We start from the raw sequence: 20,195 nt of genomic DNA, 5'->3' as shown, positions 1-20,195 counted from the left end.
TTATTTTATTTTCGACTATAGCAAGTCTCAATCAAATTTCTATCCTGGGTTCAAAGCACTGTTTTCTGAAAATATCTAAAAGCCAACTTATACTTATATGCAAAACGTACGTATGAAATATAAATAATCCGGCAACATGGGTCAGATTTTACAGGGTGTAAAAATCCTTCCTTTAAAGTCAGCCAACTCAGAAATTACCTTTGTCATATTTATAAATGTTTGAAGATAATTTTTTTTTCCATTACCAACATCAGTAGACGATGACCAGCGTCCCAAGGTTTTATGTTAAAGAGGAGAATTTCTCTAGGCTGTGGTTCACCACCCTTTGTATCTTGTCTTTTTTTTTTTTTTTAATCCCTCTGACAGTTTGATCACACCAGAAGCTCCCCCCACCAAAACTGAGACAGTGACAACAATGCTAATGGGGGTGGGGTCAGGAAGTGTTTGAGTCAAAATAGAGTGGAGTTTAATTCTAAGAAACTTATGTTAGAGAAGTTGCCTACTTTTGGCCTTCTGCCATTGGGAGGCAAGTTAGAATCAGCCCTTGGAATGGTTGTGGAGAGGCAAGCCAATCTGATCATGAAGGCAAAGCTTAATATCTATGCCATAGATGCCAGATCGCCAGAGAAGTTCAAGTCCTGGCCCCCTGATAGCTACGAGGAGGTCAACATCTAATGAATAGATGAAGCCCAGCCTGAGGTGTTAAAAAGAAGAGGCTTTGTTAAAAATTGCTGGTGATTGGCCACCCCACATCAAGCTGGTTTTGAAAATCAGTTATAATCTTTCTACTCAGGGCTCAGCTCCTCCTGAAAATCAGCAGAACCCTCATGGCTGAGACAATGGAAAACCACCTCCACTGAGAACCACGAGCAGATGCTGAGGCATGGACAAGGTGTTCTGTGCATTTATTTTTCTTTGAGAAATTAAAAGACTCCATTCCCAGCATCCCAATTAAAGATGAGAGAATGTTCCTTGTGTTGTGCCAAACCAACGTCCTTCTCAGCTCCTCTTCCCTCCCTCGCCTCCCACTACCTTAAACCTGCCAGGTTTCAAGGTCAGGTTCAGATAGATGTCCTTCTGCATTTTGTTCAGGGTCAGTGTTGGCATGAGCGGCATCCTGTTTTGAATAAGAAGGTTTATATAAAAAAATTAAAAAACAACCCAAACCCTCATAAAGCTCTTTGGACATCAAATGACTCTTACAAAACAACAATTTGATGAATTAAGTGTAAATGAATCAGAAACATGTGGATTAAATTTCCTTCAGAATCCGCTTGGGTTTAAATATTCAAAGGGAAAGTGCTTGGGAAAATGTATTCTGAATTTTCCTGAATGCAAAATGTTTGAAAAATAAATGCAAACTTCCTTGACAGCTTCCCCACCCCAAGTTGACCCGCGTGATAAATATACGTATCTAGGTATATGGTGTGGTCACAGAGGCCTTCCCAGCTCTGACGCCCGGGGCAATAACTATGCTATATGGAGTGTGCTGTGAAGAGAAGCTGCAAGGCCTCGGGCTTGTCTGTGTTCTCACTCACACAGGGTTTGTTTTTGTTTGGTTTTTCATAGGAGAGAAGACCGTCATAATGATTTCCACCACTGCTCACTCACCACCCCCCCCAATCATTTTATTCCCATCGCTGAAACCCTCGGGGAGAATCTACTGTGTGTGACAAAGAAATATGTCTTTTCTCTGTGTTACAGACCTTGGATCGCATCCAGGGCCCCCCTTTTACCCGGAGGCCAGCTCTCATGTTTATGATTTGCATTTCATTGCCATACACTGAACCCAGCAAGAAGTTGTCTGAACCAGCGGAATGGTGAGAGCTAAAAGTAGCAAGAAGTCTCCATTTTCCAGCTCATTCTGCACCGAGTCTGCATTGCCAGAAATCTAAAGCCAAATTTGATTTAACATTTATACAAGCAAAGAACATCAACACGAGTACACTCAGTCTCTCTTCTCTTCCCCTTTCCCAAGACCCTTCTTGGCCTGGCAATCTCTATCTTGTGTTAAATTTAATTTTGGATTGCTAATTATTATCTTTTCCTCTTCTCTCCTAACCTTACTTAATCTTGTGATTTACTTTCAACAATGTCCTTATTTTCTTAAGCTGTCTTTACCCATGAATCGTCAACAGGCAAAACTGAGTAAAGTCCACTTCTGGAATGTGAATGATGTGATTTGAGAGGAAGGAGTAGGCTCAGGAAGAGTGGTCCAGCCCTGGCCAATGGGCTCAGTTGCTTGGAGCGCCTTCCCGCACACCAGCAGGTGACACACACCTAGGTTTCGGGTTCGATTCCTGGTTAGGGCACATGCAGGATGCATCCCATAGATGTTTCTCTCAAGGTTTCTCTCGCTCTCTCTCAATCTCTCTCTCTCCCTACCTCTCTCTAAAATCAATATTTAAAAAAGAGAAAGAAGAGTAGCCTAACATTTAGAGGGGAAATTCCATTTAGAAGGTATTAAAATACATAGGATATACTCTATTTAGGGAAAGAAAATCCATTTATCCTGCCCTGTACATCATCATTCTTATAAATGCTAATGAAAGTTATAGGAAAGTTGTTTTTTAAAAAAAAAAAAAAGGAAGTCATCTCTGATATTCAGATAGATTAGCTAGGACTACAAAACAGGACTATTAATTTGCCCAGCCAGGCGTGGCTCAGTGGTTGAAGATCGAAGTTCAATTCCCGGTTGTGGGCTGGATCCCCAGTCGGGGGCATGCAGGAGGCAGCCAATCAAGGACTCTCTCATCACTGATGTTTCTATCTTCCTCTCTCTGAAATCAATAAAGATATATTTAAAAAAGAGAGAGACTATTAATTTGAAGATAGAATGCTCTCCAAAACTGCCCATCTATTTTTTTTCAACTGCTATTGAAGTGTCTCGATGGGGAAGTCTTACCAGTGCCTCCAAATAAAAAGTACGCTGCTTTCTCTCCTGTTTTCCTACCTTTGCTAAGGATAAAAGAGGAAGCCACCTCCTCCCCACACGTGAGCCCCGCTGCCTGATTTGTACTACCACGTGCCAACCTGTCCTTGGTGCGTGTGTCAGTCCACCATTCACACTGCAAGGCCAGCGATAGTTCTGAAAGGCATCCCCGAGTGTGAGCCTGCCCTACGGTGACCCTTCCGTGGCTTCCATTGAGGGGGGAGGTGATTCTCAAGGGTCACAGGGTGGAGGGAAGAGAGTTTACTCATATCTCCCCAGGAAACTTTTACACCCTGCACCATTTCTGTCATTGCCCTTCCTCCCTCTCGACTGGGACATAGTGAGAGTTTGAAGGGGAGTCGGAAAGGTTTCTGGTTCATTCTGACCTCTCTCTCTTCCCCTTCCTGCTCACCTCCCCTTCCCCTCCACTCTCTTCCCCTAAACCCTTTAGCCTAAAGGATGCAGTCCAAGCTCCCCAGAGCACAGGAGGCCTTGCAGGAGAGGAGGCCTGGAAGCCTTTCCCTACCCGTCGGCCCTGTGCACACCCCTCTGCAGTCACTCCAAGCTCCTTGCCCATCCAGACTTTCTCCCTTTCCATAGTGGTAGCTTCCCCTCTAACTGAAATCCTTTCTTTCCTAATTATCTCCTCCTTCTCTATCAAGCTTCAACTCAAACATCTTCTACTGGAAGGGGCCCTTCACAAAGACCTGATATGGGCTACCTGTCTGTCTCTTCCAGGCCAGGACTCCCTGAGGGGTGAGACCAGATCTCATGAATGCCTAGTGGGTTTTGAATGACTACATGCACTCATGTGTAAATAAATAATGGGCGAAGGAAATTATGGTAGTCCGGTCTATATGAGCTGACTCATATGTTCTGCAGTTTGTAGCGATATCTTATTACTGTACAGAGCAATGTCTTATTATTGCACAATCAATCCAATTCGGCCACTAAGCTACCAGCAATAAGGAGACTATTGTATAACTGACCTCGATATTTTGGTCATTTAACATGCAAATGAGATTATTTGTTGATCGAATCACATATGAAATAAACTCTAAAAAAAGTATATAGCAACTGTTATTAATTTAAAAATGCTAACATTGATTTTCCCCCTTGGACATTCCATATTTATTGAAGCATCTCTAGTTTCTCTCTTTTTTAAATAAATATTTTATTTTTTAATTTTTCAATTACGATTTACATTTTATAAAGTACATGATTGTCTAACCACTATGATGTACATCTGAAACTAATACAAGTCAATATTGAATGTGAACATGTATTTACTGAATGCATAATTATGCACCGGGAAGTGTCTTGAGTGTCTCGTGTACACCAATTCATTTAGCCTCACAAAAGGCAAATGTTTCTATGGTGCTCACTTTACAGATAAGAAAGCTACGCATGGGCACCCAGCAGGCACCAGCAGAACATGCACAGCCCATGTTCTCAACCAATAGGGTATACTATCTCTCAGGACCCAATGAGCATTGTGTAGTTCCTGCTAGAAAGAGCAGAACAATATTTTCCAAAGTAGAACCATCATTAACCTATCTTCAGCTTCTATCTTGTATTTGGATCAAAAAAGACACCACAAATCCCAGCTGCTCTATAGCTAGATCCTGTCACTCCACTGATCAACTTATTCATGAAACATAACACCAAAAATGAGGGGAAAAGCTGTTTCCAACGGACAGAACTGATTTTTGCCCTTTCCCTTTAAAACTGGTTCTGAAATGACCTAGGCTTAACCATTTCCTGGAGAACAAAAAATATGGGTGCTCTACAGCTCCAACGACACTGGATTCCAGGAATGGCCAAAGAAACGTCAATCAGGCAAGGGGACAGCCTCAAGGATTCCGAAGTGGATGACTTTGCACGTGATGGTGCACGCGTCCTGCTCTCCCCTCAAAATTCTGAACTTTTGAATAAAAGCAACAACCTACCTACTTGTCGGTGTTCTCTTTATGTAACACAGGAAATCAAGCTTAAAGGATATTAAAAAAAAATCTGTGACCATGCCATCTTTTGCTATGTCCTTTTGTAATCTTGTGTTATGTTATAATCACTATAAAATAGCAATGAAAATTAAATCAATAATGGCTCCTCTTTCATAAAAGGTAGGAAGGCGGTTTCGACTTCCACCCTCACTTCCACAGTCCCTACCACTTCCCAGGGACCCTTGGCTGAGCCTTCTGGTCTACCAGGAGACCCTAGACCCTCGTGGACTTGAGACTGAGTTCTATACCCAGTTCCTCAGTGAAAGGTGAACCGTCTAACCTCTTTACCATTGTCTCTCAATCTGCAAAATTCCGAAATAATGTGGGCCACCTGCTGCCCTCACCGGAGAGTGGTAACAATTAACAGTATTAGGCTAATGCTGTCAGCTTTCTGAAGAGCTTGGGGAATTCAGAATGAGAGACCCTGCTTGGATAGCCAAGGACTCCGGCTGTGTGTATATCTTCAGAAACAGGGGCATTGGAGCACCAGCTTTTCTATTTGTGATTTGAACTGGTGCCCAGGAGAGAAGGGGACAAGGCATGACTGAAGGGTATAATGGAGGCAACCCTTCTGGTGACTGTCCATTCAACATCTGTCCGAGGGGTGGCGGTTACAGCCTCAGCTTGCCAGGTCCATTATCATTAGCGCATTAGTTGGTACTGAATGCTTTGGAAGGACAGGTCGAGCCACAAATGCCTGTTAAATGTGGAGAGCCCCACCCCCATTCCAGGCCACTGGGAAGTGAGCCATGGGCGCCTTGCTCTCCTCCCTACTTTGCCTCCCCTAACACCCACTCCTGGGCCCCCCACCCCTCATTTAAGAGTTCACAAACTGCTCCCTGCCAGTTTAAGCAAAAAATGTTCCAGGAGGTACCAGGGCCATGCTAATTAATTTTGCTCCTTGACTGGAAGGTGAAAAGCTTTTTATTATGTAAATTATAAATGTCCTGAAGGGAAACTTTATCTCCCTCTCACCAATGAGCCCATCAGGCTGCCTGAATCAGGATTTTTTTTTTATGTTTATTAGTCTAGGGGGGCCAGTTAGGATGTTTCATGGCTTCTAAGTGCTGACATTTATGTATTGCTTCCAAACAAGCCTAGTGGCAGTGAGCCACCAGCGGGTCGCTTAATAGGGGGAGGGGCAGCATGTCCACAGATAGGCAGAAGGCGGTGGGAGCCTGCTGTCGCCCATGCTGAGGGCTTCGTCTAGTTCTCCCAGATATTCCTGCATCTTCCTCCCCAGTGATTCCTTCACACCTGTCTCCTGTCTTGATCAACAACACCCTGGACCTCCGGGCACAGGGAACCCTCCTGGGGCTAGGATGTCCCTCTCCTCCCTCCACATGACCAGCATTCGCAGCCATAGTACTTTGGCTCTTTGGGGACCATTTATACTCCCAAAGAACACTGCAACTTTTTATTTCCCAAGAGGAACAAGTTTATACACGGATAACGGGTGCATTTTTTATGTCGCCTTGGCTGGGTCTCGATGCCCAGATATGTGGTCAAACATTATTCTGGATGTTTCTGTGATGCTTCTTTTGGACGAGATTAACATTTAAATTGGTGTGGACTTTGAATAAAGCAAACGCCCTCCACAGTGTAGGTGGGCCTCCTCTAATCAGTTGCAGGCCTGAGTAGAATAAAAGGCTGTCCTCTCCGGCTGGGGCAGCAGGCGGCCTTCAGACTTGAACTGCAACACTGGCTCTTTTCTGGGTCCCCAGCCTGCTGGCCCACCCTGCAGACTTGGGACCCGCAGCCTCCATAATCACATGAGCCAGTTCCTCAAAATCTCTCTATATAGAGATAAATATAGATGTAGATAAATGTAGACATATAGTAGATATGGTAGCTGTAGATGTAGATGTAGATATAGACAAAGACATAGATATAGATGTATAGTAGATATAGATGTAGAGGTAGACACAGGCACAGGCACAGACTCAGACACAGACACACACACAAATATAGACATAGACAGAGATAGATCCTATTGGTTCTGTGTCTCTGGCAAACCCTGCCTAATACATAAGCCAGTGATAGTGCAGACTGTGAACACCGCTCCACTCCAAAAGGCAGGATGAGAGCATGCTTGGGGCCTAAGAGGCCTGGAGAAAGGGTGAGCTGTGGCTTTCTTAGTTTACACAGTGACATCTCTTGATGCGTAACTGGGCTGTCAGGTAACACGTCCTCGGCTGTAGGGTGAAGCAGGAAGCAGACGGAAAAGAAACAGGGGAGGCGAGATGAGCATTTCCTAACGGGTCTGGGTTTGAGTGCGGGCTCTGAGACTTCTTAAAAGATAACAGCTCTGCCTCACTGACCAACAGACAGGACGAGTTCATGACCAGCTTATAGGGAGAATTTTGCCCTCCAACAGTGCAAGGGCCTGGGGACAGTTAGGGGTGGGGTGGGGAGCAAAACAGTGCCTTGATTTCCATTAATGCAGCTGATAGTCAGGTGAAGGACTCAGGTCATAAATAAAGTCACATGAAATGTATGTCACAATATCTGCTGAATCCCATTAGAGGAAACAAACCTGTTTTATTATAAAATGAAATGTCAGTAAAGGCGTCTCTGAAAAGACAACATTTTAGAGAAACTGAAAAACAAATAACAGCTGCGGGCGTTGGGGGAGAGCATTTCAGGAGAGGCTGCTGCCAATGTGGAGCTTTCAGCAGGAAAGACCCGGAGGGAGAGCAGAGGGGAGGGGGGCTGGAGTGCGGGGCTGGAGTGAGGCCCCGTGTCCTGCCATCCTGCGGGAGCCTGTCTGCCTTGGGGAGGCAGGTGTGTTTTCTCTAAGTACAGTGAGAAGCCAGTGAAGTATTTTAAGCAGAGGAGTGACACTACCCTAATTTATATTTGTAAAAATTATTTTGGAGACCTCTGTAGAGAATGGATTGGAGAATGGACGTGGCAAGACCTCATGATGGGCTTTCCCTTCCTTCTCCCCACTAGGTAACGGAAAACCTGTATTTACCTTCTCCCACTGGGGGTGTTGCCTTTGGAGAAGGGAGATGCTTGCTTACAGAGAGATAGGTTTAATTGACATATATAATTACAATGGAGAGATGGGAGAGAGAGAAAAGCATTTGGGTTTGAATATCCATAGGATTGGGGGAGGGGAGGGTTGCTAGTAAGTAAGAAGCTTACTTGGGGCTTCTTTCTTTTTCTGGGAGCAGCTTTCAAGGATAAAGAACCAGGGAGATAGGAAAGAAGAACTTAAAACCATTTCTGTGGATTATGATGGGATCTCTCTGTATCTATCAAGAAAAGCAAGCTAAGAATGAGTCCTTTATTTAGTACTGCTGGTTGTTGGACAAACTTCCCTAGATCTACCAATCCTCCGATGCAGCCCTTTATAAAAGAGTTGTGACTTTACAAACGGGATGCTTACGCACCCAACAGGCAAGAGCAAGGATGGCAAGAAAGCAGGGCCTCAGGACCTTCTTGCGATGGTGGACTCATAAAGCAGAGGAGGGAGCAGAGCTGATATGGTCCCCAAATACGGGTCTCCCTCCTTCCATAGTAATAACTTTTTTATCTTGGCATTTGGACACCCAGAACACAGACTCCAATTCCCAGACTCTTTTGGAGTTGAGTGTGACCATGTGGCCAAATTTTGTTCAATGGGATGAGCAGAGAGAATAAATGCAACTTCCAGAATGTGCTCCAAAAGCAAATAGTACACGGGCCCCTTTTCCCCATGTCCATGGGCTGAGCTCTGGGTACGGTGCTGAGCCATTTGGGTGATCAGATAAGGGCAGCTTACCAAGGGCAGGGGAACTGAAGGTGAAAGGCGCCTGGGTCTTGGGCACCATAGAGCCCCATACCTCTCCAGGCCAGGACAGTTAATGCCTGACTCGTATGTAAGAAAGAAATAACTTCTATCTTATTTAAGCCGTTATTTAAAACCATATCTTAAAAAATACAGGTTGTTTCCTAGAGAGCCTCCAACATCTTAAAATTCTCCCATCACCACCCACCCTAGAGGTGCTGAGATAAAAGAACAAAGGTAGCATCTTCCCACAACCGTGTCCCCGGATTTGGGGACCTAGGACTCCCATGACAGTGTCCTGAGTTAAGATACGCGCGATTCTCACAGTGAGTCCATGTCCTTCGGTAACCACTTCTTAGCTGCCATTAATTAAAAATTAAAACATACACGCACACAACTTTAAAAATATTTTCCCTACAGTATTTCATTTTAGAAAACAGTTTCAACACTTTTAGTGGTAGCAAGTTTCACTCGGGCTTTGGAAATCTCTGCAAAAGACATTCCCACATGATCAAAACTGTGAAATCCATCACAGAGAACATGATCTCTGAGTAAAAGGACCCTGGTTTTACTACCAGCCCCACAAGTGACATCACAGTCAGGCCACTTGAGCACTTTAAGGCTCTGTCCCTCTATTTCATATTTCGAGCAGAGCAACTCTCCAAAAGAAATATTGTGAGGATTACAGCATAATAGAGACTTAGGGTGAAAAAAGGCATCAGTGGGCACCTGGTCCAAACACCCATCCAATGCCTGTTTCCCCCCTTCATCGCTTCCTGGGTCGGATGGTTGCCATCTAGGCTGCTCAGAGTCTGTGCTGGCAGGTGAAAAAGACTTCACCGTTATTCAATTAAATCTACTTGACATATAAAGCAGCAAATATTTGCTAAAACAGCATCTTTGTCACACATGAAAAGAAATGCAGGGTGGCCAAGTGACGGGAGGGCAGACGTTGAAGTCAGCTGGACCAAGCCTTGAACCCCAGGCTCACCATTTACGTGACCTTGCGCAAATCGCTCAATGTCTTTGGGCCTCCATGTCCTGAATTACTGTAATACATACTTTAGGGATCACAAATCAACATAAAGATACATAGTGCCTGCGCTTAGCAATTACTCAATAATTACATGGATGTTATTGCTGCCATTGTTACCTTAACTGTTATCAGTCATTCTGTCATTCTAGGGACAATATAGCTAGATGGCCTGGGTACGAGTCCCAGCTTCGCCATTCACTTGCTGTGTGGCCTGAGATAAGTTACTTAACTTCCCTGTGCCTCCATTTCATCCTCTGCAAATGAGGAGTAATTATGATTCATCACACGTTTGCTGTGAGGACTCAGTGTGTAAAAGATAGAGAGCACTTTGAACAGAGCATTAGTAATAGCAAGCATTATGTAAATATCAGCCTCTGCTATGATTCAGGAGTAACAACTTATATAAAACAGGAAGGCCTGTTATCCAGGAAGAGAGCAGAACCCGTCACATGTCCTAAAGTAAAGTTAGACACGACTGATTTAGAAAAACATCGCACCGTCAGTTCTTAGCTGTGTGGTGAAGGGAAGAGAATCATGAAGGTGGGTATTTTGGAACAGTGCCGAAAAGAAAGCCTCTCATACTTGTCCTGCGTAGCAAGTTCGCTTCTCTGAAGCATCTCATTTTGGTGACATGAACTGTCCTCAACGTGAAGCAGTAGTACAGGGAATGGAGGACGGTCTGGGGTTTAAAGCGCGCAGCTGGAGTGCCTCGGCCCTCCTGGATCTGTCTCCTACTTCAACAGTGTTTGGACGGAACAGACCCAGGACCGCCCCTTCTTCCAGCCTCCGACCTCCCTCCAGCCTCTTTCCCAGTCATCACCTTTGCAGCCACCCCAGCCATCCTCAAACCTCCGAGACCAGCCAACGCCATTTCCAACCTTAACTCCTCATTACTGAACAACCGTGAGCTCCCAAATTCGTCAGAATCATTCCACCGAGGTGGAGGCTGCGGTCAATGGCCCGGCCTACCTGCATCTGCAGGCCTCCTACAACCTACCTCTCTCTGGGCTTCTGTTTCCACCGCGACCTGCAGCTCTGGAGGGTGTGGGCCACTTCAGTGAGTTGGCGGAGAAGAAGCTTGAGGGCGCAGAGCATCTCTTAAAGATGCAAAACCAGTTCTCTTCCAGGGTGTGCTGAAGCCTTCCCAAAATGAGTGGGGCAAAACTCAGGATGCCATGGAAGCCGCCATGGCCTTGGGGAGGAACCTGAGCCAGGCCTTTGGCTCCGGTGCCCTGGGTTCCTCCCGCACAGACCCTCAGCTCTGTGATTCCTGGAGAACCGCATCCTGGATGAGCAGGTGAAACTCAGCAAGAAGACGGGCGACACCTGCCTCACCTCCGCAGGCTGGGCTGGGTGAGTATCTCTTCGAAAGGCTCAAGCACAACTAGGAGCCTTTGGAGCCCAGAGGCCTGTGAGGGCCCCGCTGCATTTCCCTGGTGCCTGGCTTTTGCCTGAGCCTCTCCCTGAAACCACTAGCCATTCTTTTAACCACCCTGGAGCCCTCTCCCATGCATTGGACCAAATGGAAACAATAAAGCTTCTTGCAGCAAATAAATAAATAAATGGGCAGCTGGAAGTTCAATGGGTTTAAGATTTTCAGAAATATTTAAAATAAAATGGTAGAAAATGTTTATTTGAGGATCTTCTCTTGTCTTTTCCCCAATGCTAAGTGAGCTGAAAACCTCAGGAGAAGGCGTGATGGACAGAGGATGGGAGTGGGAGCCTGGCTTCCTCCAGTCTGCACCGCATTCTCCCACCAACCACCTGGCTAACCGAAAGTGTGCCACTGAACATCTTCACGCCCCCGCTTCCTTGTGTGCAGATGAGAAGGCTCAATGAGAAGAACTCTAAGATCCCTGCAGTTTCCCACATTCCAAGATCCCTTGTTAACCTGGCCAGATACTCACCAGCCGGCAGGCAGCACTGCCTAGTATTAGGAATAGCTTTCTAGATTTCTTATTCCATGTGCTACTAAGTAATCTCAACGTGTTGTTTTATTGTAGAGATCTATAAATGAAAGGATGCTGTATCAGTCACAATAGGTTTGGTTATGTTGCAGTAACAAACAACCCCAAATATATCAGGAGCTCTTAAGAACTCAGTGTTTTTTTTTACTAGCACAACGTGTCCATTAGAGTCAGCTGTGGCACTGCTCCCTGTCTTCAGTCCAGGACCTGGGCTGCTGGAGCAATTTCTATCTGAGCATTGCTAGTCTTCTGGTGGAGGGAAGAGAAACATTTCAAACAACAGGCTGGCTCTTAGGACTACTCTGAGGCAGGTAACACACATCACTTCTGCCCGCACTTTATTGGCTCAAGCAAGTCACATGCTTCCCCCTGACTTCAACAAAGAGGGGCTGAGCTATCAACCCACCCACAGGGAAAAACAGGATGGGGAAAGAAAATGGAATATTTGGCAAACGCTGGTACAATCTCCTGCAGATGTCAATGGAGAAGTGTCTTCTGAACTGGAGAATGATATGCTCCTAAATGGGGGGGGTGGGGAGAAGAACCCCCTCTTAGCTGAGGGGAAGTAGCCTTACAAGAGTGCTTGCAACCCAAGTGCACAAATGCACGAATACTTCTAGGAAACCCTAGCCGAGGGAGCAGTTTCCTTTCGCTGTTCTGTAAGAAAATAAATGCCAAACAAATAAGGAAGGAGACAAGGAAAGGGGTGCCATTGGGGATGGGGAGAGAGATCAGGAGTTGGGGAAACCCAGCCTTGGAGCGGCTCCAGGCGGCTCCAGCTGAGGGCTGTGTGGAAGCAGAACGCGCGTGCCGAGGGTGCCAGCGAGCACACAAAAGGCAGAGGAAGAAGGGTCAACATGTTTTGCTGCCATTTCCAGGAAAGGGATGGTGTCCCCAGCAGCCTCCCACAGTAGATGACCAGAAAAAAAAAAGCAAACACAACCAGCACTCTGCAAGGCCGAGCGGGACTGTCGCGGCGCCCCGCCCGCCCTGGCCGCGGCCCAGCCGCCCGAGGCGGCGCTGGCAGTCGCTCTCTCCTGGCACCGGCCCCGCGTGGCAGCTGGATGGCTTGTAGTCGGTGCCGTTTTGCAGCTGGTGGTGGTAGCAATTGGCAAAAACTAACTGTCCAGATGGGCATTAAATTTTCTTTAATGTTTATAATATGTCAAAAGAGAATAATTCTATGTCAAAGTAGCTTAGGAGAACTTTTACTCAGGAGCTCGCAGAAATTCCTTTTTGACAAGATGGAGGTTGCTTCCCTCAGCTACGTAAGGGAGCCTTTGCCCTGGCATCAGGCGGGCATTCCTCCACTGCCCCCTGCCCGCCAGGCTCGGGGCTCCGGCCTGTTCCCTTTCCCAGGGTCTCCGCAGCTTGTCGATCACGAGCCTACACTGAGCGGGATGGTCACAGGATTTGAACTGAGGGTCCAAAAGGAAAATCATGTTTTATTCTGGGATTTTTATGATCCAGGTAACGTGGTAAAATCAGGAGCAGAGTCATAACTGTGTTGTGTAGCAGAGCGAGGGCTGGGCTAAACATTTTCAGACATATGAAACAGGGAAGGAATTAATATCCAAAATATATTTTTTTAAATTGCTATAAATACACAAGAAAAACAAACCAACAACCTGTTTTTAAAATGTGCTTAGGGCCCTGGCCGGGTGGCTCAGTTGGAGGTTGCTGCTTGGGCTCCCAGGCCGGGCACATGCCCAGCTTGCGGGCTCCGTTCCCAGTAGGGGGTGTGCAGGAGGCAGCTGACGGATGTTTCACTTACATCAATGTTTCTCTCTCCTTCTAAAAATCAATAAAAAAAATTTTTTTAAATGTGCTTAGGGCATAATATACCATTCACAGAAGAGGAGACTCAGGTGGCCTTTCCATCATGAACGATCAACCTCACTGGTGATCAAGGTAAAGCAAGGTACCATTCTCACTCTTACCAAACCTACTGGGGATGGACTAAAGATTTTCAACATCCAAGGTGGTGAGCGTGTGAGAAACAAGTGCCCTCGTACTATACACACTGCTGGGGGAAGCAGCTAAATGCACGAAGCGGCGTAGCCACTTTGGAGGACAATTTCTCAGTATCTTTAAATTGAAACACAAGCCCTGGGACCTAGCAAGTCCGCTTCATAGCCACCTCCTCCTCCCGCCCCCACGCGAGACCAGTCACAAATGCACCAGGAGCTGATGCACTGACATTCGTTACCCCAGAGAGGCTCAAAGCTGCTCCCAGACCACCGGCATGAGCATCCCGAAGAGCCTGTTAGAAATGTTGGGAATGGGGTCCGAGTGTGTGGGGTCGGGGCCCCGGACTTTATTTTAACAAGCCCCTCTGGTGATTCTGATGCTCGCAAGACTTTGAGAAGTACTGTGTCTAACGTTGTTTGTAACGGAGGAAAAATGGAAACAATCTAAATGTCCATCACATGTCATGGCTTATTTATATTTTAGAAAATCAGCCAGCAGTTTGAAAGAATGGGGTAGATATGTGCTGACCCAGGAAAATACCCAAGATAAACACTGCAGAAACAAATGTATGGTGTAATAGTATTTGTTTTAAAACAACAACAACTATGGAGCAGTGTTGTCTGTTTCCACGCACAAGTATTTCTCCATATATGCATGTGTTTGCATATGTGGGAACATTAAACAAAATGTGTGGAGGACACATGTCAATTGATAGCAATGGCTACTCTGGGAAGGAGATTAGGATTGGGACAGCAGTCAAGGAGGACAGTTTTTTGTCTGTTATTTGAATTTTTGCAACAATGCGCACTGTTTGTGAAACTATGTTTTTGACTGAAGATCTGAGTTTTAGATCCCACCCAGTCACCACCCACCTGTGTTATCGTGAGGAAGTGCCAGCCTCCTGGCCTTCTGTTTCCTCACACACCAAAGGGGGAGTCAGGCCAGTGAAGCCCAGAGTCCTACTCAGCTTTATCACATCATGATTCTTGCCAGAGTCATCTGACTGTGAAAATCAGGCCACTTGATAAATGTGGCCAAAGAAATAAAAAGAAGTATGCATATCCATGTCTCTTGAGAAACTAGTTAATAATCGCTTCCACGAGTCATCTTAGGACAAATGACTTGCATGGGCTTTCCTGTGTTTAAATACCACTGTGGCTATGAAAAGCTCTTTTTTATTATTATTATTTTTTTAATATATATTTTTTTCTCTTTAGAAGGGAGAAAGAGAGAGAGAAACATCATGTGAGAGGGAAGCATCAGTCGACTGCCTTCTGCACACCCCCTACTGCGGATCAATGCCCTGACCAGGAATTGAACCAGTAACCTTTCAGTGCACAGGATATGCCCAACCAACTGAGCCACACTGGCCAGGGCGAGAAGCTCTTTATTTTTAAAGTAAAAGTTTAGAGACCTGATAAAAACAAATTGTTCCTCAAAATGATCCAAGTTCTTGGATTTAATTGAATCTTCAGGACCCTGGTTCCAGGAGGGTCAGTGTGGGGATGTAAATCACAGGACTGCTCCATCCAGGCGGAATGGGTTGGTTGAGACCATAATGACGAATATGGTGGGTGTATAATTGCATTGGGCACAAGGTGGCCTCAGGTTGAAGAACTGTAGTGACAGTCAGCATTGTGTTTTCATTCCAACAGAAAAACTGGAGATTTCTGTCAATCACTCTGCATTTCTTCAGCTTTACATATCGCCTTTAAGAAATTAAGAAAGAAAAGTAGTTTGTATCATGTATTAATCTGGACTGGTTTTGACCAAGATACAGAGAAATCTGAATAACTCAGATCCCCATGGGAATAGATATAGGAGCCTTGATTAAACACAAATTAAAAAGAGAACAAAATTTATACTATAAAGCAAGGATTACAACAAAGCTAATTCCAAGTTCAACCAACTCTGCACTAAGAGAAAGTCCTGCTTCCTAATCCAAAGCAGCATTCAAACACAGCAGCAAACCAGAAGTGCTTTAGGGACTGTTAGCAGCCCTTTCACTTTATAACCAGTTAATGATAAATTGGGGGCTAGAGTCCAGTTTTCCCGTCTCAGGGCTCTTTCCCGAATGTAAACAGAACAAACACGAATTCCTTTAGCACTCTGTGTACAGTGGATGAGTCCACTTTATAAGGAACTTATTTTTTAAAAACAGAGTTAAATGCTTTTCATTATATATCTTTAAATTTTTAAAAAAGATTTATGGGGAAAAATATCCTTTTATAAACATAAATACAGAATACCTTTTAGTAGCATTTAATAATTCTGGACAGGGAATAATTTTATACTAATCTCCTTTTAGAAAAAACATAATGATACAGTGTGCTAGCTGGTCTCCATGTGCCACCCTGATGTGAGGGTGAAGCATAGATGAGCTGCCTCCTGCATGCCCCCTACTGGGGATCAAGCCCGAAACCCAGGCATGTGCCCTGACGGGGAATTGAACCAGCAACCTCCTGCCCTGGCCTGGCCCAGGGAAGCCGACCTCCACAGCGGGCGCCCTTGCCTACAGCCTTCTGTTGAGCTCGTCCAGTGGGAACCAAGGTGAGAGAGATTAGTATTTGGAGGAGAGAGGTTGGGGTGTTACCCAGCCCCTCCCAGCCCCCATTCCTGCCCTGCCTCCTCACTCTTTTGCTGGCGGTGGTTACCTGGCAGTCCCTCTTCCAAGGCTCCAAGCTCTCTATGGACTCAGGTAATAGTGGACCCTGAGACCCTTACCACACCTTATTGGTGTCCTTGACCCTGTAATTTGTCACTTCATGAAGCCCTTTCCAGCGAATTCCATAAACCTGCCATCATTTTCCTGCCAGGACCCTGACTGCTCACTGCACAGAGTAATACGTCTGCAGGCTTCTGTGAATACTGGCATAAAGCCACCAACTGGCAAATGGAGTCCCAGGCCATCCCTGAATAGACCCTGGCCAGGGCCAGATGAGGGCCTTCACAACTCGAGTCTGCCTCTCTGCACATTCTGCCCCACCGTTGGGAGAGGCCACCTGCCATGGACCTGAGCATCCTGTGAGACTTGGTGGGTGTCCGGAGAATGCAAGGCCCTGGCCGCTCTTGAACCAGGTGACTTGGATGAGATACTCTCTCTCTCCAGGACAAAGGGCAGTCTTGCTTCTTGCTAACCGCTTGCTATAGATGGAGTAGTGCTTTTCTAAGCTCAGTGTTCGTCACCTGCACACAAACCCACTGAGGGTACAGCATCCACCTGCCCATCGAGGTGGCCCCCATGGGACTTGGGGAACTGACACAATTCTCCTGCTGCTTGCTGGGCTGAGTCTGACCCAGGAGTCTCGCATCTTCTTCAGCGTCCATGAAACAGGAATGGGCTAATTTCTGAACTTGTAAGTAGAGTGACATCTCAGACCCCGATACCCTCATCCACTACACCCAGCCACGCCAGCGTCTTCCTTTCTGTTCCTCAGGGGTCCACCTGAGTCCTGTCTCCAGGTTCTGTTCTTTCTGTTCCCTTCAGGTGGAAAGCTCAGGCCCCAGGTCTTCACATGGCAGGTTCCTACTTTTCTCAACCCTCAGGTCACTTGTCATCTCTTCAGCGAGGCCTTCCCTCACCATCCAATCAAAAGTCACCCTGTCGCATCACCCATTTTATTGTCGTCTTGTCATTTCTTACTATCTCACGTTATCCCTCAGTTGTTTGTTAATGTCTATCTTTCCCCACTCAAATGTAAGCTGCAGGAGAAGTGGGGTCTTCTTGGTCTTATTCTCTGTCTCCCCAGAACTTAGAACTGTTAGTTCCTGGCCCAGGGAAGGAGCACAAATGGATATTTGAAGAGTAAGTGGATAATCAAATGAATGAATGTTACCCTTTATTGTGTGATATCATACACTCTTTAACTTTCATCTGTATAATGGGGATAAGAAAATAATCTGCTTGTGTCAGATTTATATTATATATTGTATATTGTATATTATATATTATAATATATTATATATTATATATTATATTATATATTATATATTATATATTATATATTATATATTATATATTATATATTATATATTATATATTATATATTATATATTATATATTATATATTATATATTATATATTATATTACATTACATTATTTATATGTATCGTATGCTTGTGCATTTGTATATAACACTCATACTTAATCTTATGTTACATGTAACAATTAAATGAGGTAACGTAACAAAATTCTGAAAACGATAAAGTACACTATCATTCCTGTAAAATGCAAGGTGCAGTTTTACCATAAATGAACATATTTGAGGTCAACCTCAATGTTTCCTGCTTTGTAATATCATTCATTGAGAGAGATCATATAATAGCCACTAGATACGTGTTGAACTGAAAAAGGGGGTGCTGGGAAAGTGAAGTGCCAGAGGCATTTCTCAACACACCTAGTCCTAAGTCATAACACATCAGTGACCTCTAACCAAGAAGCACAGCTAAGGGCCCATCAGCTCTAAGTCACCACAATTATAGAGACACCCTGCAGAGATGACAACGCTCCAGTGACTCCCAGGGCTTCCCCTTCACTAATGAGGTGGATTCCACTGACCCTGCAGGAAAACCAGGCTCATTGCCGGATGCTCCATCTGGGCTTTGCAGTGTTTGCACTCTGCTCTCCCCCAGGCGTGACTTGCATTTTGTACTGAGCTTGCATCTTTAATGCTACGAAACAATCTAGTGTGCTCTTACAAGGTGGAAGGGAACAGGAGGCTCCCTGCTCCAAATATTTTTATCTAGCTTCTACCAACTGAAGATTCACTGAGGGTCTTTCTAGAAGAAATAATGGCAACATCTTCAGACTCCTTCCGTCTCCCCCCTCACCTTTCCCCAACCCTCCACTCACATCTGTTCCCTGCCTGCATCTGACTGGCCTCTCACTTGTTTTCGGTGGTCCTCCCCAGGAATTTGGATTTGAACAGAGAGACCACTCCTTGGGAAGGAGCCTCATGCAGTGCTGAGAGTAATCTAAAAATTTCCAACACCGGTGACTTCACGAATGCAAGGTTTTATAGTCAGACTGGAGAAATCCCTGTGAAAATTTGAAGTAAATTATGTATAAGAAAATGTCCCTCCTCTGTTAAATGACAAGGATGGAGTATTCATTTAATAAATACCGCAGAGCACACACTCCGGGCCAGGCAATGTCCAAATGGATAGACACTATTAAAACATCTCTAAATTACTGAACATTTCCTTGTTTAATTCTCCCTAAGGCCCTTTGAGGCCAGCGCTATCACTTCCCCATCTACAGGTGAAAAAGTGGAGGCGCAAAGAAGATGAGTAATCCGCCCAACGTTGCACAGATGACAGAGCAGCAGACCTGGCTTCTGACCCAGCCATCGTGCCATACGCCACTTAGACTGAAACCAAGTCTCCTACGACGCTGGCATTCATGATTCAGCTCCCTGGGCCTTCGTTTCCAATACATGCTAACGTGTCTAATATTCATAAAACAGGCTGAGTGGCCAGATTCCCTCCACTTTCTCTCTCTTAGGCTGACTTTTCTAAGCAAGTCTGAGATACAGAAGAGGGATTCTATTGTCACTCGACACTCAGAGGTACTAAAAACTATCCCTTTCCAGGGCCTGGAGGAGTCTGCCTGCCATTTATTTTCTCTGGAGAAGAACTTACTATGGTTGCCTTAAAAAATGTCCCCAGTGGACCCAGGTGTGTGAAACCTGGAATCCAGATGTGCCTTCTGTGTGGCAGCTCTGTGTACAAGTGGGACCTTCGAGTGCCCTGGGCCATGCCCACCAGCTCTTCCCTACCACCCACTGTGCCAGCATTCAGCCCTGCCCAGGCCCAGCCTGGGGGCTTCTCTGATCTGGCACACAGTCACACAGTCCTGGTGATGCCGCCTCCTAGGGACAGCTATGCCTCCTGGTTAAGCAGCCCACACATTGAACCTGAATACACCCAGGACTCCTTTCTCTCATCGCAGCACCCAGATCAGCAAGATTCAGTCCAAAATATTCAACAGCAAAAAGCATTAAATAGTAACATGAGTGATGGATAGCAGAGCACAGAGGATTCTTAAGGCAGTGAAACTATTCTGCATAATACGGTAAGGGTGGGTATATGACATCATAGACTTTCCAAGCCTATGCAATGTACCACTCCAGGAGTGAATCCTAATGGAAATGATGGACTGAGGGTGACAGTGGTGAGCAGAGTGGGGTCATTGATGGTAACAGATGTCCCACTCTGGTGCCGATGCTCATAGTGGGAGAGGCTGTGAGTGTGTTGGGCAGAGGGTAGATGAGAACTCGGTCCTTTCTGCTCAAACTTCCCTAAAATTATAAGATGGACTTTAAAAAAATAACGTGAGTTTTTATTTCAGTCTCTTGAAAAGGAAGCATAAAGGAAATCCCACCCAGAAATTACAACCACGTGGCCCCTCTTTTCTGTCTCTCCTAAGCCATCAGCCCACTGAGGTTCTCCTGTCCCACCATTGGGTCTCCTCAATCTCTGTCCCGATGCATTTGTTTTTCTTTCTGCTTC

General features: G+C 45.4%; 1 pseudogene across 1 annotated transcript; it reads left to right on the top strand.

Annotated features, from left to right (window-relative positions):
* The first annotated feature begins 4,709 nt into the window (after positions 1-4,709).
* On the top strand, positions 4,710-11,134 carry LOC308559790 (ferritin light chain pseudogene; annotated as a pseudogene). The gene is made up of 3 exons: positions 4,710-4,904; positions 5,056-5,201; positions 10,655-11,134. The product of its transcript is annotated as a ferritin light chain pseudogene (transcript).
* Positions 11,135-20,195: the final 9,061 nt, after the last annotated feature.

Source organism: Miniopterus schreibersii (assembly GCF_964146895.1).
Source record: "Miniopterus schreibersii genome assembly, chromosome: 7".
Taxonomy (NCBI): domain Eukaryota; kingdom Metazoa; phylum Chordata; class Mammalia; order Chiroptera; family Miniopteridae; genus Miniopterus; species Miniopterus schreibersii.
The sequence above is the reverse complement of the archived record's forward strand: the minus strand, read 5'-3'. Positions and strand labels throughout refer to the sequence as shown.